The sequence below is a fragment of the Cynocephalus volans genome, chromosome 6, assembly GCF_027409185.1.
Source record: "Cynocephalus volans isolate mCynVol1 chromosome 6, mCynVol1.pri, whole genome shotgun sequence".
Taxonomy (NCBI): Eukaryota; Metazoa; Chordata; class Mammalia; order Dermoptera; family Cynocephalidae; genus Cynocephalus; species Cynocephalus volans.
The window spans coordinates 155953410-155972308 of NC_084465.1; the positions used below are offsets into that span (position 1 = coordinate 155953410).

The following is an 18899-nucleotide window of genomic DNA, read 5'->3' on the forward strand; positions in this document are numbered from 1 at the left end:
GCAGGGGCAGCCTTTGGGTCCTGCCCTTGGGCTATAGCGGGAAGGGTAGGAAGGTGGGAGGTGAGGAGGAAGGAGGGGGCAAGAAAATGGGGAGAGGGGGAGGAGGTGGAGAGGGGAGGAGACGGGAAGTTTGGAGGGGAGGAGTATCGTGAAGGTGAAGAAAGCGGAGGGAAAGGGGAGGGAGGGAAAGAGGCTGGGGGAGGGGGCGAGGGAGGTGAGCAGGGGCGGAGAGGAGGAGGAGGGACGAAGAAGACAGGGGAGGGGCGAGAGGACGGAGGAGCGGGGGAGGGGGGAGGAGCGGGGGAGGGGAGGGGAGGGGGAGGGGCCTGCGCGTCCGCCCCGCGCCCTCCGCCCCGCGCCGGCCTCCGCGCCCTCGCGCGCCGCAGCATCCCCGCCGCCGCCGCCGCCTTCGGGCTGCCCGCCTCCCCCTCCCCAAGCCCGGCCGCTTCTGCCGCCGCCGCCGCCATTCCTGGCGCCCGAGCTCGCCGGGCTGGGCGCCGCCGGGAGTCGCCGCGAGCGGGACGCGCAGTCCAGGTAGGCGGCAGGGCCGGCGCGAGAGGGAGGGCGCGCGCTGCTGGGCAGGTGCGCGGGGGCGGCCCGGACCCTCCGCGGAGCCCCCGCCCCGACCCCTGCCCGGAGCCCCGGTCCCCTCCCTAAACCCCTTCAGGAGCGCCCTCGGGACCCCCAGGATTCCCTGGACTCCTCCCAGGTCACTCTCCGACCCCTTCCGGGGCCTCCTACCGCGACCTTTCCCCGGGTCCCTCCATTGGACCCCCTGGGGCCCTCCCCGGTTCCCTCCCGGGCCTTGGTGCCCAGGTGGCTCCTCTGGGCGCGGGGCGCAGGGTGCGCAGCACAGCCGGCCCGGGGAGGGGCGGCGCTCGGCCAGGCCCCGCCGCGCCCCGGCCAGCCAGGTCAGGCCCCGCTCCGGCCAGCCCGGGTTCCGGCCGGGCCCCCGAGGGCTTCTATTTCGGTCGCGGAGGCCGCGGCCGCTGTGCGCTGGACCCGGCGCCGCGCACTCAGACAGGTGGGGCAGGTCGGTCTGCCGCGGTCAGGTCGCCGCCGCCGTGGTGGCAGCGAGTGCTGCAGCCCTTGGCTTCCTTTAGGGATTTGGCTACATTATCCTAGAACCGCCCAAGAGAACCGCAAGCCTTAGCCCGGCCTGCACCTGTTGCTGCCGCCTGGTGAGCTGCAAGGGGCTGAATCTGCTGGCGTTTTGCCAGTAAAAACGCGTAAAGGAGAGTCGAGCTTCCGATTGTCCTCTTTATTTATTTGATAGTATTTTGGGGGGTGAGTGGGTGAATGGGAGTCTAGGTAGGCAGTTCGCTTAAAAGGCCTGTTGTCGAGGGCCTGTCCCTGCTCTCTGGAGCATTTGCCATATGAAGTTGCTCTGCTTTTGTTTTGAAAACCTCTCTATGTGTCGAGCACATCCCAGGCCGGTGGGTGGCCAGGTCCCTGCAGGCCAAGCTGAACCTAGGGCTTGTGACCGAGCATCTCACTCTGCTGTTATGAGTCTTTTCAAATCTACCAGGCGCCACCAAAGGGAAGTTTCCTTTCCAGGGGGTGAAGTGACACTGCTGGCCTATCACCTCAGATATGCCCCAGGCCTGGGGTCTGCCTGCTGGCTGCCCAGGTGAGGTTCTTTGGGAATGTTTACTGTGTCCCAGAAACAGGCAGCTTCGGTTAGTCCTGGGGCAGGATTCTAGTAGAAATGATAATGCCCCAATTGTCACATTGACGGTTGGTGTCTGTGCACATCATGTCTTGGTAATTGCTTGCCCAGAAGAAGAAATCGGGCCTGCTTTGGCTTCCCCACTAGGGAGGTGAGATGGGATGGCAGGGACACACCGGCATGTTTATGGACAACAACTGTCTTCCTGGAAGGAGTACACATCTGTAGTACATGCAGCAAATAAAACAAATAATGAAATAAAAACATTGCAGTCATCAGGAGCAGCTCTGCCGGGGGTCCCTCCCTTGCACCATGTTGCAAGACCTCCAGCTGGCGTGGGAACCAGAGGACTGCTTCTCCTTGTGGGCTTTTCGGTTGGTCTGTCTGTCTGCACTGAAATAGACCTTGAGTTCCTCTGTCTACCCACTCCTAACCAACTCACCCTCCTACTAGCACATACAGAGACTGCAAAGATGCAGCGTGGCAGAGACCCCTCCCAAAGGGCTGGGGTCCTGGCATGTGGTCCACCGGCCCGGGGCTGAGGTTTGAGGTGCAAGGCCAGCAGCCATGCTGTGCCAACTGTCTAGTGGGTCTGGGGCCACAGAGGTGTCCTTGCTGACATCATCCATTTGTGAACAGTCTCCTCTGAGTAGATTGTCTGAGGCAGATGTCTCAGCTGGAGCTGACTTCCCCACATGGGGCAGGGCGGCCTTCTAGGCCAGTGCTTGGGAGTGTGCACTAATGGCCGGCCTTGAGTGAAGAGGGAGGAACCGTCCACTGGTGCAAGCTCAACAGAAGAATCAATAATGCATTGCAGAGATCAATGGTTGTCTCCATCCTCTGTGCTTCTGGAGGGAGCACGCCAAGTCCTCTTCCGCTCCCTCTGGTTCCCATTTCTGGTGGGGAGGGAGGGATGGGCAGGATTGGGAATGTGGCCATTAGAGTCTCTTCCTGGCTCTGTTGTCTTGGGTGGTGAGCTTGGAGTCACAGTTCCTGGGTGGGAGCTGGGACCCATGTGCTCCTAGAAGATCCCTACTGTCTCTGGGCTAGACCTGCTGGGCCCCTGCAAGGGAATTTACTTCCTGATTGTTTTTAATTTACAGAGAACGTCCCCTTCATGTTATGGATTTGCTCGGTTGAAAGAACTCTTGGGAAGGTGACTTGGCCTGCAGTGGCTCCCTGTGCCCCCAAGCCCACAGCTCCCAGGCTCTTCCGGGAGTAACAGTGGCAACCTGTTAACCTATCCAGTGAAACTGGCCATGTGAAAATATAAAAATGAATGGCTGTTGGCTGGCTGTCAAGGGTGGTCGCTGGGAAAAAGGCTCTGTCTGCAGTTCCCAACTGGGGCCCTCTTCAACTTTGACAAATCCAGGAGGAAGGACAGACGGTGAGAAGGAAAGTGGCAGAGGCACTGGGGGAGGGTCCTCTCCCCACTTGGCCTTGGGTCCACTTGGGTTTGACAAATGCCATTGCCATCGAGGGCTGTGGCTGTCCTGGGATGACTCAGGGTGTTACCCAGGAGCTGGGCTGGTCAGGCAGGCTCCTCTGCATGTGGCAGGGAGAGGTTTACTGTGGACTTGGAGTAACTGCTGTTGAGAAGTGACATGGGAGAAAGTGGAGATTTATAAGGAGGAAGTATTTGCTGATTCAGTCAAGTGGAAGCTGGGATGGTGTTTTTTGGCACGCCAATGAAGGTGATCTTTGGGATGAGCAAATTGGCTGCCTTGTTTCTAGGGGTGCCAGCCAGGGGTCTCATTTCCTGTTGCTGCTCCTGGGGCACTGACAACAGCCTTAGGGTGCTGACCCCACAACCACCTTCCTACAGCACCTGTGAGAGCCCTGGGCAGGGGCAGGGTCCTGTTATTTGGTTTAAAAGTCTCAGATGCTGCCCATGATAGCAGCGATTGCACCTCTCCTCTGGGTTGCTTCTAAGGGGCACCCCGAGATTACCAGCTTTGGATAAGGCCTGACCCAGGGCTACCAGTCAGATCAGCATTTGTTCCAGGAATCACTCCTTTCAAAAGTTACGCTTTTTATGAGACAGTTGGACACGTATTGAGTGAATGATTATTTTAAGGAATTCCTTAATAACAGCATTGTGGTCATGTCAAAATGATCTTTACCTTTTAGTAATAGATACTGAGTGTTCACAGCTGAAATAAGGTGCTTGGGATCTGCCTCAGATTAGTGTGGAGTAGGGAGGGACGGGATTGTCCATGAGTGGACAGTTTGGGGTCTAGGTGAGGGTAGCTGGGTTCATTATTCTATTCTGGCCACTTCTGTGTACTTTCAAAATTCTCTGTAATGAAGAGGTAATAATAATCTAAGAACTCCAATTCTCCCCCAAAAACATGCCATTGGATCTTTTCCTTCATGAACAATTCAAAGGTTTACTTTAAAAGATGTGCCAATATATTAAGTGAAAACATTACTCCTTAGAGTAGTGTGTATAGTGTGAGCCCGTTTACCAACACATGTGCGGGCATTTACCATGGAAACTGAACTGGAGGGACACAGACCATGTATTCAATGGATAGTTGTGAAGCCCCTGGCTAATTATGGAGTCCCTGCATGGACCTCGGCAAGGCACTGCCCCAGGCTCTAGGGACACAACCCTGAGCAAAAGTGGCACTCCACAGTTAGCAATGAGTGTGTGTGAGTGTGTGGTGTGAGTGTGAGTGTGTGTTGGGGGAAGGTAAGAAGGGGAGGGGAGGGTATGTCCCCTCTACATACTTCTGTATGGTTTGGTTCTGTTACAATGGAATCATTTTTGTTATCATAAAATTAATTTTTAAAAAAGGAGTTTCCATTAGGTCATACGGTTTCCTCAGGCATTTTAAATAGAATTTGGTTTGTAGAAATTTCATGTTACTGTACAACTCACAACTTAATAAGAGATGATTTGGTTTAAATGAGGCGATCAGTGAATCAGTAGTTATTGACCCTCTTGATATGTGCTTTGTGGGCCATGAAAGGATAGAAATTCATACCCTACCTTCGGCAATAGGGGAGACAAGACAAAGACCCTGGAGATTAAATAACAGTATAATCCAGAGACAGAAGAGTCAACTGGGAGTCTCGATACAGAAATGAAGGCAGAGTCTGGCTGGAGCCTGCATGGCAGGTCCCCACTGGCAGTTGGCTAACCTACACACTGAGTTTGTTCATGCATTTTCAGTGGTGCCTTTGTTTTCTCTTTCCATTTAGTAGAGGATTTGTTAAGTAACCTGAAGCTATGATAACAGACGAAGCATAAAATTGGTACATATAGCATTGAGTCTACAAAGTAAGAAGTAGATGTTGCGAAAATTTTTAAAAATTTTTCCTCACCTATTACAAGAAATTAGAGTTGCTTGAACAGCCAGCATATAGTTTGCTTTGATCTAGGATTTGGGTGTGTGTTTGGCCCTGTGATTTGCGTGTGTTTTGATTGTGTTTGGAGAGACAGTAAGTTCCTGGTGAGGCCTGCGCTTGGCCCCATTTTCGTTCTCGCGGTGCATTTGGGAGTTTGTTCCATTTTGTGTTTGTTGTTATTGTCATTGTTGTCATTGACCAGTGTTGTCCGTGGTCCGGTGAGGGCACAGCCAGATGCTGTGGCAAGGCCGGTGGTGGAGACCTGAGCCACATACATCTGTGTTCATCGTGCATTACCACAAGTCACCTGCCCTCGCCTGGTGCAGAACCACCTTGTACGTGTTCTTCATTCAGGTCGGACTCCTTCTGTGCATCCCCCTCCTTCCAAGGGGCCTTGGGCTCCCACCCAAGAAGCACTGTGCTGCGTGGGCAGGTCATGGCACTGGCACGTGGGGGCCCTGGGAAATGATGTTCACGTCCTGGGTTCTCGAGGTGAAGGAACTGGATACCTATAAGGCCCCTTTCAACTCTCACAGTTGTCCACTTCGTGGAGTGTCACTGCTTCCCCCAGAAAATGTTTACTGAGTGCCAGCAACGGCAGGGAACCAAGAGACAGAAGGCCCTGCCCGCTTGGCGCTTCTGGTCACTGAGGTGAGAGAGGACATGCATCAGGTTACGGCCTATGCTGGGTGCCATAGTGCAGAGTTCAGGCACTCGGGGGAGCTGACAGTTTGGGGGTGTTTGAAATTTGAAATTGGGTGGCCTGTGGGTTCCCTGAGCCAGTGGCAGGAGGAGGTGAGAAGTGACACAGGGGACACCCAGGCGCAGGTGAGCACTGGTAGGAAGGCAGCGCGGTTGGGCTGCCGGGGGAACATGAGCCCCCGACCAGGTTCTTTGTGAAGTGGAGCCAATAGGACTTGTGGCAGATGACATGGGGACTTTCGGGGAATACAGGAATACGGGATGACCCCAGAGTTTTTGGCTCAGGCAGCTGGAGGATGGGGTTGCCACCCCCTGAGATGGAGTCTCTGGGAAGAGCAGTCATGCGGTGTTCGGGAGGATGCTTGGCTGTGAGATAGTGCAGGCAACAGCTCCGTCCAGGCATAAACGGGTCTGGAGTTTGGGGAAGCCATCTGGGCTGGGACTGTAAACCTGGCAGTTGTCAGTATGGAGGTGACACTGTGAAAATTGTGAGTTGAGATGAGACCAGCAAGAGAGTCAGAATGGATAGAGGAGAGATGAAGTTCAAGGACCAAGACTGAGACAAGAGACCAAGAAAACATGGCCAGAGAAGTAGGAGGAAAACCAGAGGGTTCTGGTGGGTGTCCTGGAGGCCACATCAGAATGTGCCTCAGGAGGAAGTGTGACTGACTGAGAGGACATGCAGTCAGGACAGAGAATGACCTTGGGTTTAGCACCATGGAGGTCACTGCTACCTGGCAGGTGGTCTGGGAGTGGGGGCCAAGGTACAGGAGTGAGCTTATGAGAGAAGGAAACAGGGGAGTCAGGGACAGCAGGCGTGGGTAACTCTCTGGAGAATTTTGCTGTGAAGGGGAGCCAAGTAATGGAGATGGACTCAGGGACTTATTTTTAAGGTTTGCATCCGAGAGGCAAGGATGGAGCAGGAGGAATTGGGGGAGCAGTCTGGTCTGGGACTGAGGCTGAAAGTGGGGCCTTGTCCTCCTGGCTGAAGCACCGGGGCTTGTCCTGTTGCCAGCCAGCCTGTGAGCTTTTTCCTTTTGCTGTTAGGCCTGGCGTTTCCTCCAACAAGCCCTGGCCAGCAGGGTGGCCTGTGTCTTACCCATGCTGCTGACTCTCAGTTCCCCACTGCTGAGTCTCCAAGTGTGGTCCCCACACCGGCAGCATTGCAGCCCTGAGAACTTGTCAGAAATGTGGAGTCTCCCTCAAATTGGGAGTTATGGGACTGGGACCAGCAGCATCTGTTCTAAGGGGCTGTCTGGGGACTGTTATGTACAGTGCAGCTGAAGAAATGCTTTGCTAAGACCCGCTGCCCTGGGGAGTGTGTGCTTGGTCAGGTGGGTGGGACAGGGTGCACAGGAGGACTGGGGGGCAGAGTGGGGGTCCCCAGTGCTGAGTGCACAGTAGACTCGTGTTGCACTTTCTTTGTCCTCACATGGATTTGCCACCTCTCTCCCCTGGGTGACGGAGACACAAAATATTTCTCAAAGCCCATTTCCTTTGAGCAGTGAGACACCCCGAAGGGGTTAACTTCCCAGAACCCTCAAGAGGGAGGCATTCCTCCTTTGGGAAATTAACACTGAGCTGGGGTTCTGTTTCAGTATGTATTCTCCAGGCCAGAAAGTTACAGAAAAGCAACACAGGTGGAGTTATGGCTAAGTATAGTTTGACATAGAGGCTGGTGACATCAGTGAGATAACAAAGTGACATTCCATAATGCAGTATGCAAAAGGTTATGTCGATGCACCAACAAAAGCTTGTTCTTAGCAAACATTTTCTTTCTCTACAGCAATTTCCTTAGTATGTTTACATAACAATTAAGTAAGGTTAACCTGCACCGAGGACATCTACCCTTTGAGCCAGCAATTTTGCTGTGTTACAATTCTTTATCTATATCAGAAGCTTTAGCCTGGGGAAAGTTTCTTGTCTTTTGCAAGGTTAACATTTCTATATGTAATTTTAAAAGGTCAGTTTATACCTGAAACTACAGGGCTTTGGAAACTAAGCCCTGTGAAATACATTTGCTTTATAAATGTTAGTGTACTCTGCAGACTCGGACTGCTTTTCACACGGAGACCCATTAGTGTGACTGTAGAGATGACGTTTTTGTAATCAATTTTATTGAGGTAAAATTTACAAGCCACAAAAGGTACTCATTTTAAGTGCCCAGCAAGTGAGTTTTGACAAATTTGAACAGTTATGTGACTGCCACCATACTCAGGATATAGGCTAAGTGTTGGTAAACTTCTGCCTGCAGGTCAGGTGGGCCAGGCCCCTTCATTTATGCATTGTCTGTGGCTGCTCTTGTGTTATTGTAGCAGAGTCAAGTGCAGTGGTCCTCACTGTCCACAGTTTTGCTTTCTGCGATTTCAGTTACCTGAGGTCAACTGTGGTCCAAAAATATTAAATTGAAAATTCCAGAAGTACACAATTCATAAATTTTCAATTGCACAACACCATGAGTAGCATGATGAAATTTTGTGCTGACCTGCTCTGTCCTGCCCAGGAAATGAATCATCCCTTTGGTATTCACTTAGCCTTCTTAGTTATCAGATCGACTGTCCAGGTATTGCAGTGCTTGAGTCAGTGTTATGCATGGGTTCAGGCATACACTGGGGGTCTTGGAATATAAACCCTGCAGATAAGGGGGGACTACTGTAGTTGCCACACCATATGGCCCTGAACACCCCCCAAAATTCCCACTTGCACATTTGCACTCAATCCCCCTTCCCAGCAATCACTGATCTGCTCAGATTCGACTATTATAGAATAGATTTGTTTCTTCAAAAGTTTCAAAGTGGAAGCATATGTTTTATGCTCTTTCGTGTCTAGCCTCTTTCACTCTGTATAATATTTTTGAGATTCTTACATGTTGCTGTGTATATCAATACTTCATATCTTTTGCTGAATAGTATTTCCTTGTATGGATGTACCATGGTTTATTCCTCTACCTGTTGGTGGATGTTTGGTTGTTCAGGGTTATTGTGGGGAAGAAGTGCTATAAGCTAAAACTCAACAACAAAAAGATGAACAGCCAGTTAAAACACGGGTAAACATATGATCAAAGAGGATATACAAATGTTCAAGACGCATGTGAAGAGATATTCAACATCATTAGTCACTAGGGAAATGCAAATCAAAACCACAGTGAGATACCACTTCACACCCCACTATAGTGGCTTTAATGAAAAAAATGGAAAATAACAAGTTTTGTTGAGGATGTGGAGAAATTGGAACCATTGTACGTTGCTGATGGGAATGTAAAATGGTGCAGCTGTTTTGGAAAACAGTTTGGAGTTTCCTCAAAAAGTTAAACATAAAATTGTCATATGAACAGCAATTCTACTCCTAGGTGTATATCTAAAAGAATTGGAAGCAGGGATTCAAACAAAAACTCATACACTACTGTCTATAGTAGCACTGTTCACAGTAGTCAAAAGATGGAAACAACTGAAATGTCCATCAGTGGATAAATGGGTAAGTGAAGTGTGGTATATCCATACGTGGAATATTATTCAGCTGTAAAAAGGAGTGAATTGCTGATACATACTATAACATTGAAGAACCTTGAAGACATTATGCTAATTGAAAGTAGACAGACACAAAGACCCCATTTTGCATGATTCCATTTTTGTGAAATGTTCAGGATAGGCAAATCCATAGAGACAGAGTACACATTAGTGATTGCCAAGGGCTGGGGGACCAAGAGATGGGGGAATGGGAGTGACTGCCAAATATGTACAGGTTTTCCTTCTGAGGCCCGAATATCTAGAACTAGATAGTAGTGATGGTTGCTTAACATTGTGAATGTACTAAGTGCCACTGAACTGTATACTTTAAAGTGGTACATTTTACGTTATGGGTGCGTTATCACAATAAAAACTGATAGGAAAAAGTGCTATGAGCATTCATAGTGTGGCCATATGTTTTCATTTCTCTTGGATAACTACCTACAAGTGGAATTGCAGGGTTTAATGGTAAATATGTATTTAACTTTATAAAAAAAAAACCAACTGACAAACTTTTCCAAAGTAGTTGTATCATTTTGCATTCCCACTGCTAATGTATGAGAGTTGCAGTTGGTTCATGTCTGTGTCAACACTTGCTTTTGTCAGTTCTTTTAAATTTTAGCTGTTCTAGTGGGACTGTTGTGCTGTATCATTGAGGTTTTCCCTGAGCATCTTTTCATGTACTAGCTCTTTGTGTTCATTCTTTTGTGAAGTATCTGTTCCTATCTTTTGTTCACTTTTTCATCGGGTTATTTGTCTTCTTATATTTGAGTCGTAAGAGTTCTTTACATATTCTGGATGAAAATTGTCATAGATTTGTATTGCAAATATTTTCTCTAGATCTGTGGCTTGCTTTTTTATTTTATTAATGTTATCTTTCAAAGAGCAGACTTGTTAGTTTTGATCAAGTACCATTTATCAGTTGTTTTAATGGTTTGTGCTTTTTGTGTCCTATTTAAGAAATCTTTGCCGAACTCATAGTTGTAAAGATTTTCTGTTTTCTTCTAAAAATGTTATAGTTTAAACTTTTCTGTTTAGATCTACTTTGCCTTTCGAGTTAATTTTTAACTGGAAAGAGCTAAGGATTAAGGTTCATTGTTTTGCGTATGGATATCTAATTGTTCCAGCACCATGTGTTAAAAAAAACAACAACCAAGAAACTGTCCTTTTTTCTTTGAATTATCTTGACACCAATTTGAAAAGTAATTGACAGTATAGGTGTGGCTTTGTTTCTGGATTCTGTTCTGTTCCATTATGGCTTTATTCCCCAGGGGCCCAATACCACACTATCTTAGTGACTGTTCTGTTGCTTTATAGTGACTCTTGAAGTCAGGCTGTGTGACAATTTTGCTTCATTTTCAAAATTGTATTGTCAATTCTAGATCCTTTGCATTTCCATATAGACTTGAAATCAGTTTGTCAATTTCTACAAAAGGCCTGCGTGGATTTTGACAGATATTGCATTAACTCTTTAGATCAATTTGGGGAAAATTGGCATCATAACGGTAAATAATGAGTTTTCTGGCCAATGAGCATGGAATATCTATTTTCGTCTTTAATTTCTTTTAGCAGTGTTTTGTAGCTGTGAGTGTACAGGTCTTGCAGGTGTTTTAACAGATTTAGTCATAAGTATTTCATATTTTTGAATGTCATAAATGGATTTGTAAAGATTTTATTTTTTAATTGTTTATTGCTAGCATATAGAAATGCAACTGATTTTTTATATTGTTTATCCTGTGAATTTTCTAAATTCGCTTATTTGAGCAGCTTTTTATAGTCCCTTAGGATTTTCCATGTAGATATTCCTGACAATTATGAATAAAGACTATTTTACTATTTTTCCAATTGAAATGCTTTTTACTTTTTTCTTCTTCTTTTAATTCACTGTCTAGGACCTTTTGAATAACAGAGGTGGTGAAAGTAGACATTCTTGCCTGTTCCCAATCTTAGGAAGAAAGAATTTAATATTTTTTTGTTTAGTATGATGTTAGGTGAAGATTTTATGTAGATGCCTTTTATGAGGTTGGATGTTTTCTAGTTTGCTGGGAGTTTTTATCATGATGGATGTTGGATTTTGTCTTATTCTTTTTCTGTATCTACTGAGATTATCATGTGGTTTTCTTTTTTTGTTTGTAAATATGATGAATTACATTGATTAACTTTTGAGTATTAAAACAACTTTGCATTTCTGGCACATACCCCGCGTAGTCATGATGTATCCTTTTTATATACACGTGGTCTGATTTAGGATTTTTCAACTTTAAGATGGGTTTTTGGGGTGTAACCAGGTTGTAAATCAAAGAGCATCTGTACTGCTGGATTTGATTTGCTACAGTTTTGTTAAGGATTTTTGTAACTATATTTATGAAGGCTATTGTGGGTTTTTGTAATATCTTTGGTTTTGGTATCAAGAGTAATGTTGGCCCTATACAGTGATTTAGGAACTATTTTCTCTTCATTTCATATTGTCTTTAAAGCATTTATGTAAGATGGGTATTTTTTTTTACTTTAATGTTTGATAGAATGTACTATTAGAGCTGTCTGGGTTTAGGATTTTCTTTATGGGGAGGCTTTTAATTATGAATACAATTCTTAACATTTGGCTGTTAAGATATTCTATTTCTTCTTGAGTCAGTTCTAGTAATTTGTGTGATTTATTGAGGTATAGTTTATGTACAGAAAAATTTACTGTAAGTGTACCATTTATGAGTTTTGATAATTGCATATGTCATGTAACCATCACCAAATCAAGATAGGGAGAATGTCTGTAACTCCAAAAGTTCTCTTGTGCTTCTTTGTAATCAATTTCTTTTCCCCAGCCCTGGCAACCAAAGATCTGTTTCTTGTCCTTATAGGCTTTTCCAGAATGCCATATAAATGGAATTGTACAGTTTGTAGCCTTTGAATCTGGCTTCTTTCACTCAGCATAATTGTGCAGGTGTTTGAGCAGTAACTAAAGTGATCAGATCTCTATTTAAAGACTGACTCTGGTGCTTCTGAGTGACAAACTGGAAAGGCGAGCATAGGAGACAGGGAAGACAGTTATGGGACAGGAATGATACGATGATATTTATGGTGGCCTCTTTATAAATGATATGCCAGATGCTTTCTACCTATTCATGGAATCCTGACCATAGCCTGGGAAGGCTGGGTCAGTACTTCTCCCTCATTTACGGGTGAAGACATTGAGAACAGAGAGAATAAGAAACTTATTCTTAGGGTTCCTCAGCCAGGAAGTGGTGAAAACAAGATTTGAGCCAGAAGCTGTGTTTCCATATGCAGCATTTAATGCATATACCTCGAGGTGGCTGTGGGTTAGGGTGTTTTAAAGATTTTAAAGACGTGTTTGCCCTTTGGCCATTGAAGTCTGAATGAGCTAGAAATTTAGTTTATCCTAAAGAATCATGAATGTGAAGAAGCATTTATTGAAAAGGGTGTTTCTCAGAGTATACAAAGTCCAGATACAACTTGAGCAGCTACTGACAGAAAAGGTTACACACCACCACACACACACACACACACACACACACACACACACACACACACACACACACACACCACACTCAGCACACACGTACCTCATACCCTCCCATGCATACACACCACACACCCACACACCGCCATGTACCACAACACACACCAAACACACACTCAGCACATACACACCCAGCGCCCCCCGCCACACTGTATGTCTTGAGAGTCCTGATACCCTTTTCCCAGGCTCATGATACATGGTTTTGTTCAAAAAGCAGGTGGTATTTCACAGTTTCACCACCACAGCAGGTGGTGTTTGCAGGCAGCGAGAAGCAAACCAGCTTGTGGCACTTGCCTCCCACAGCCAGGGCAGCAGGTGGAACAGAGCAGGAATGTAGTTGCGGTGTCACCAGAAGAGGTGGGCCTGCAGGCTGGGTGGCGACTGTGCTGGCCTTCCCTGTGCTCCGGTTCCTGGGAGAGCCTCTTACAGACAGGCGTGGGACTGGCTGGGAAGGCCTTGCTTGGCCTGTCACTGTGTGCACGGCCTCAGTGAGGTTTGTTCCCCTTCGTAAATGGTGTTGGGGGGCTGCAAGTTTATTAGATGAAGTGACACCTGTAACATCCGTTCTTGGCAAAGTTTGAACTGGGATGCAGTTGGGATTCAGCGTCATGTTTGAAACCATGCTTCAGAGAGGTTTCAGTGCATGTATAATACTGCTAAGCTATTTTCTATTAGAATATTAAAACTCCATAGCAGTCAGGGATCCTGTCTATGTCGGTGTTTTATGCGTGGCTGCTTTCAGACTCTGAGGTGATCCGCACGCATTTTATATTGTGAGGCAGCACACGTACACGTGTGTGCACACACGCGTGTGCACACACGCGTGTGCATATGCAATCATACCTGTAAAACTGAAGTTTTGTTCAAAAAGTCGCCATTAACTATGTATGATACACTCTGATATTTTTATTCAATTGGATTTTGTTGAACCCCCAGATTGAAAAATACTGATCTGCGTCTGATATCTGGCCCTTTGAGTGACTGCGTGGACATTTTGAAATCTTAACACTAAGTCAATATGCGTGCACTATGAAGTGGTATCTTACTTCCCATGTTGGCTGACTTTTGGCTGTGGACTTCCTCGCTCCTTGGTTTCTTATGAGTCTGGCTTATCCTCAGGTTTCTGGGGCTGAGCCTGTGTTGGAGCTTCAGCTCAGTGCCCGAGCTGTGTGCTGCCTGCTCTGGGGCCCGGTGTTGGTACAACGGGGCCAGGAAACTGGGTCAAAGCAAAGCCGTTGAGCAGGCGGAATTGGATATCTGGCTTGTCTTTGAAAACTGAGGGCACTGGCTTGGGTTTCAAATGTGGAATCCTGCGAAGCTGCCAGCTCCCTTGGGCCTCTCTGTGAACGGGGCTGCTGCCCACTGTCTTTTGTGTGAGGCAGGGAGGGGTCTCTTGGTGCGTGGACCACAGTGTTTATGTCCTGTCCACAAGAGCTTTTGGGGCAGGGCTTGCTTTTTGCCAGCTTGGCAAAACCAGGAAGGTGGTGAGAAGGCGATTTTTAAAATAGATACCAAACCCTGAGGGCCTGGAAGATGCCTTGGGGCATACAGATTCCCGTTTATTTACACGTGACTGCTCTGTGACTCCACCAGCCTGTGGGCACAGGTTTTACTTCAACTGGAAGAGAGTGTCATTTATAATTAGCACAGTTATTTCCGCAGAAGGGAGGGACAGCTTAGCACAGTTGTCTTGCTGTAATAATGAAGACCGGGCAGGACAAGCACAATGTCTCCCCTTCCCTTGCTCAGAGGAGAGACCATGCACCTTTCACATGCATCTTCCATGCTCTAGAACAAGAGCTGTCATCATCTGGAGACTTCTGCTCAAGTGTTTTGTGTCGGGACTGTTTTGGAGCCTTTTCTAGCACTTGTGTAGTTGTTAAAGATGGAAAAACACCTTTCCAAGACACAGCCCCATCATGACCTGCATCAGGCACCATCTGTCCTGCTGGTGTTGTCCACCCCAGACTGCGGGCTGGGGACCCTCTCTGTTGCTCTGGCTTCTGCTACACAAAAGACATTTTCTACGAGTAATTTCCAGAAGCTTGTTGGCCCGTGGCTGTGCGGGGCTGAGGACAGCTCGGATGTGTCTCCAAGGAATCAGAGCTGCTATTGACGCTTGTATAAGGCCTTACGAGTGTGTTGTCTGTGTTTACTGTGCATTTTGACACTTTACAGGGCCTGTCTGGTCAGAGCTGACACAGAGGGCAGATTGTCATCTTGAGACTGTGGCCTTGCACTTATCTCTTGCCCAGCAGAGTGGTCCAGTGTGGTCCTGGCTGGCCGCCTCTGCAGGTGCATGTCCTCTGTGGCTGTGTCCCAGGTGAGCAGCAGGAGACAGGCAGCCTAGTGGACGGGGAGCACTCTGCACGCTGGGACCTTCGTCAGCTTGTTGGATCAGGTCCTCCACTGGGGACGGGCTTCTTGCACCCTCTTCCTCGTGGCATGGTCTGCTCCTCTTCCCACACCACTCGCTGCCTCGCAGCGTGGCCTTCGCCCGGCTAGGTGCTGCTGCCTCCCCCACCTCGTTTCTCATATCAATATCAGGAGAAGGTTCTTGACAGGATGGCAGCAGCAACACCTCCCGCAGCACCTGCTACACCCCATCCCATCTTCTCATTTCCCTCTTCCCCTTATGGTGAGATGTCAGCAGAATGTACCGTGAGGTGCTCCTAGTCTCAGTGGACAGCCCCTGATTTTTCACAGACGGAGCCCAGCTGAGTGATGCAGAGCCAGGAGCCCCTTGGTCACCACTCCTGCCCCAGCTGATCACAGCAGAGGTAATTCCTGCTGGGTTGACTTTGTATACATTGGATTCTGCAGCACGTCCTCATGTGTCACTCAGCACCCTGTCTGTGACGTGCAGCTTGGCTCCTGAGGGTTTTCTCTTCTTGCTTTGCCACCTAGTGATCCCCCGTGTGCATCTGCCACGATTTACGTACATTGATAGTCACCACATACACACTCATACTTTCTGCCTGTTTGGTTTCTAGTTTGGGGCTGTGATGAATGAGACTTCTGAACACTCATGTGCACAGGCTGTGTTTTGGTCCTTCATTCCCCTTCCTGGACACCAGGAGCCCTGGCGTTTTTATGGCACCATTTTCTCGGGCAGGTGCTTGCCTCTGCCTGTAGTGTTCCTGCCTGTGGTTTACATCTCGTCTCAGCCCTTGTACGTGGCCCCTCGTCTCCAGCCTTGTGACAGGACGTGGCACTTCCAGCAGGAGATGGGCACATGGGTGTGCTGATGGGGGATGCAGGGTCCTCAAGGGGACCTTTGGGTGGGGGCTGTCCCACAAGGGCAGGGTGGGGTGTTGAAGTCAGGAATGCTCAGCTGGAACTCAGAACAGGTGGGAAATAGCTGGTGGCTGAGCAGAGCAGTTTTTAAAACATGGTAGCAAATCTGTTGCCATTGCCCTCGCTGAGGAGTCGTCTTCCCACTTCCCACCCCCCAAGGATCTAGGTGGCCTCCTGCCTGCTTTGATTGGTATGATGTAGTGGGCCTGAGGCTGAGTGACCTACAAGTGTGGGTTTTCCCTTGTTCCTGGGACACTCGCTCTGAGAACCCTGAGACTCCAAAGGAGTTGGCCCTGTGGCACCCATACTGTCAGGAAGCCCAAGCTCCATGGAGGGTCAGGGGCCCAAGGGGGCAGGCCTTGTGTCCTCCCGCCACCACCTGTGGCTCTGATGTGTGGGGAGACAAGCCTTCCAGTGACTATAGCCCTCAGCCACTGGGTGGCCCAGCCATTGGGTGTCCCAGCCTCGGGTGTCCTCTGACATTGGAGCAGAGACCAGCTAACCCTGGTGTGGCCCGAGGGCTCCTCACCCACAGAATGGTGAGCAAAGTAACATGTTTTAGGCTGCTGAGTTCAGGGAGATGTGTAACAAAGCAGCAGTGACCAGAGCAGAAGCAGTGGCTCCTTAGGAAGAGGAAAGGGCCTTCGAGTGGTTGTGGGTGGCCCGGGATGTGGGTACTGGGTGGGAGAGTGGAGTGTGGACAGGGGAGATCCCTCACAAGGGTGCAATGAGGATGACTGATTTCATTTTATGACTTAAGTGTTCATGGTCTGAGTATCAAGGGCCTTCCTGCCTTCCTGTGAACTAACCCTGAAGGAGCTGTGTTTCCTCCTTGTAGAATCACAGGGGCACAGGTATTCATCTCCTGTGACTGCTGTAACTAATCACCATGAACTAGTGGTTTAGGAGGACAGGAATTTATTCTCCCAGTTTTGGAGGCAAGAAATCAAAATCAAGGTACGGGCAGGGCCACACTCCCCCCAGAGGCTCTAGAGAAGGATTCTTCCTGCATCTTCCTGCTTCTCATGGCCCCAGGTGTTCCTTGGCTCATGGCCGTGTCCCTCTAGTCTCTGCTCTGTAGTTACATGGCCGTCTCCTCTGAGTCTCTGTCTCTTACAGGAATACTTGTCACTGGATTTAGTGCTCACCTGGATAATCCAGGAGGTTCTTATCTCAAGATCCTTAGTGTAATTGTATCTGCAAAGACTCTTTTTGGAAATATGGTCACATCTGTAGGTCACAGGTGGCCCTTTCTCTTCAACTATGTACAGCACATGAGCAGGCAATGAAATACTCCATGGGACTGGATGTGAGGTCAGTGGCCCTGGTGGGCGTGGACCAGGGCTGGCGGGCATTCATCTTCTTCAGGATACATTTCAGCGGGGCTTTATCAGCAGGAAAATGGAAACTGCGGCTGCATTTTGCATTGGTGGGAAGCTGTGGAAATGAGAGTATGGTGGAAACTCACTGCTTTGTAAAATAACTTCATGTTGACTCAGAGGGGAAACAGGAAAGTTGTCTTCTATCTTTTTTATATGAGTTTTTCCCCCTGTTGGCGAGGCCTTTGCTTTTAAGGAGTGTTTCTAGAAAAATACTTGTTGAATCTTTAGTGTGAACAGGAAGTAAGAGGTGCTGACTGACTTTTCCTTTATTTCAATGGCATTTTTATTGTTCAGAAAATGAAGAAGGAAAGCAAAACAGAGTCAAATCCTCCTCCTCATGCTGGGTAAACGCCAGGCACAGCTCGCCTTTCTGAGTTTCTCTCTGTGTGTGCATGTGCAGGCACGCAGCACGTCCACAGAGGCAGTGGGTCCCCAAAGCTGTGGTCACACCATGGAGAGGTTTGCCACTTGCCTTAGTCGCTCACCACCATGTCATAGGTAGGTGTGTTCTGTGTCCTTCCATGCCTGGTCTGAGGGCGTCATGTCATAGGTATGTGTGTTCTGTGTCTTGCTATGCCTGACCTGAGGGCGTGTGCCCTGTGGTGTGTGTGCCCCTGTCCTTCAGCCCCTGTGGATGTCTCCAGTCTGCCACATCCTTGACGGTTTTTCATGGTGTGTATCACTCATGCGCAGCCATCAGTCATCTTCTCCACCTGCCCGCAGAACAAGTCATGACCCCTGTGAATGGTGGACCCTGAAAAAAGAGACTGGTGGTAGTTGTGGTAGGTTGGGTGTGTGTGTGCATATATGTGCATGCATGTGTGTGGGCACTCACATGCATGTGTGTGAGTGCCTTCCTGTGCATGCAAGTGCCTTTCTGCACATGTGTGCATGCCTGTTCCAGAATAACAGTGCACAGCAAGCTGGAGGTTTGCATTCTATTCTAAAGGCTTTCCCAGATTCAGGAGTCTTTACTCATTAGACTTACTGAACTTATTTTCTAGAAGACTGAATTGCATTTTTAGCCAGAAGATAAAGCTCATCCCCACTTCCCTCCTGTGCTTCTGGCTTGTTGGGAATGGGAGCGCATGGGTGAGCAGTCAATGTGGTGCCACAAACCAGCTGGGTCCGCTCTTCTGTCCCTGGACAAATCAGCCAAGGGTCCCAGCCTGATGCTCGGTGGGGTGGGGGAGCAGCACAGGCCCGGGGCATCTCGGAAGCCAGAGTGGTGCCTTTGTCACGTCTCTGACTGATCATATCAGTCAGGGTCATCTAGGGATGCAGAGAGGGGGTGTGTGTGCACGCACACTTGCTCATGTGTGCATGAGTGCATGTAGAGAGACAGACACTTACTATAAGGAATTAGCTCACGTAATTGTGGAAGTACAAGTCCAAAACGTTCAGGTGGGCTGGCAGGCTGGCAGGCTGTAGACCCAGGGAAGAGTTGCTGCTGC

General features: G+C 48.4%; 1 protein-coding gene across 4 annotated transcripts in view; it reads left to right on the forward strand.

The window, feature by feature from the left end:
* Positions 1 to 397: 397 nt before the first annotated feature.
* SEMA4D (semaphorin 4D) overlaps positions 398 to 18899 on the forward strand; it is a 125632-nt gene continuing 107130 nt past the window's right edge. For all 4 annotated transcript variants that reach the window (XM_063100356.1, XM_063100353.1, XM_063100362.1 and 1 more), the window contains exon 1: positions 398 to 534. The gene's annotated coding sequence lies outside the window, so the exon portion shown is untranslated. The remainder of the gene's footprint in view (positions 535 to 18899) is intronic.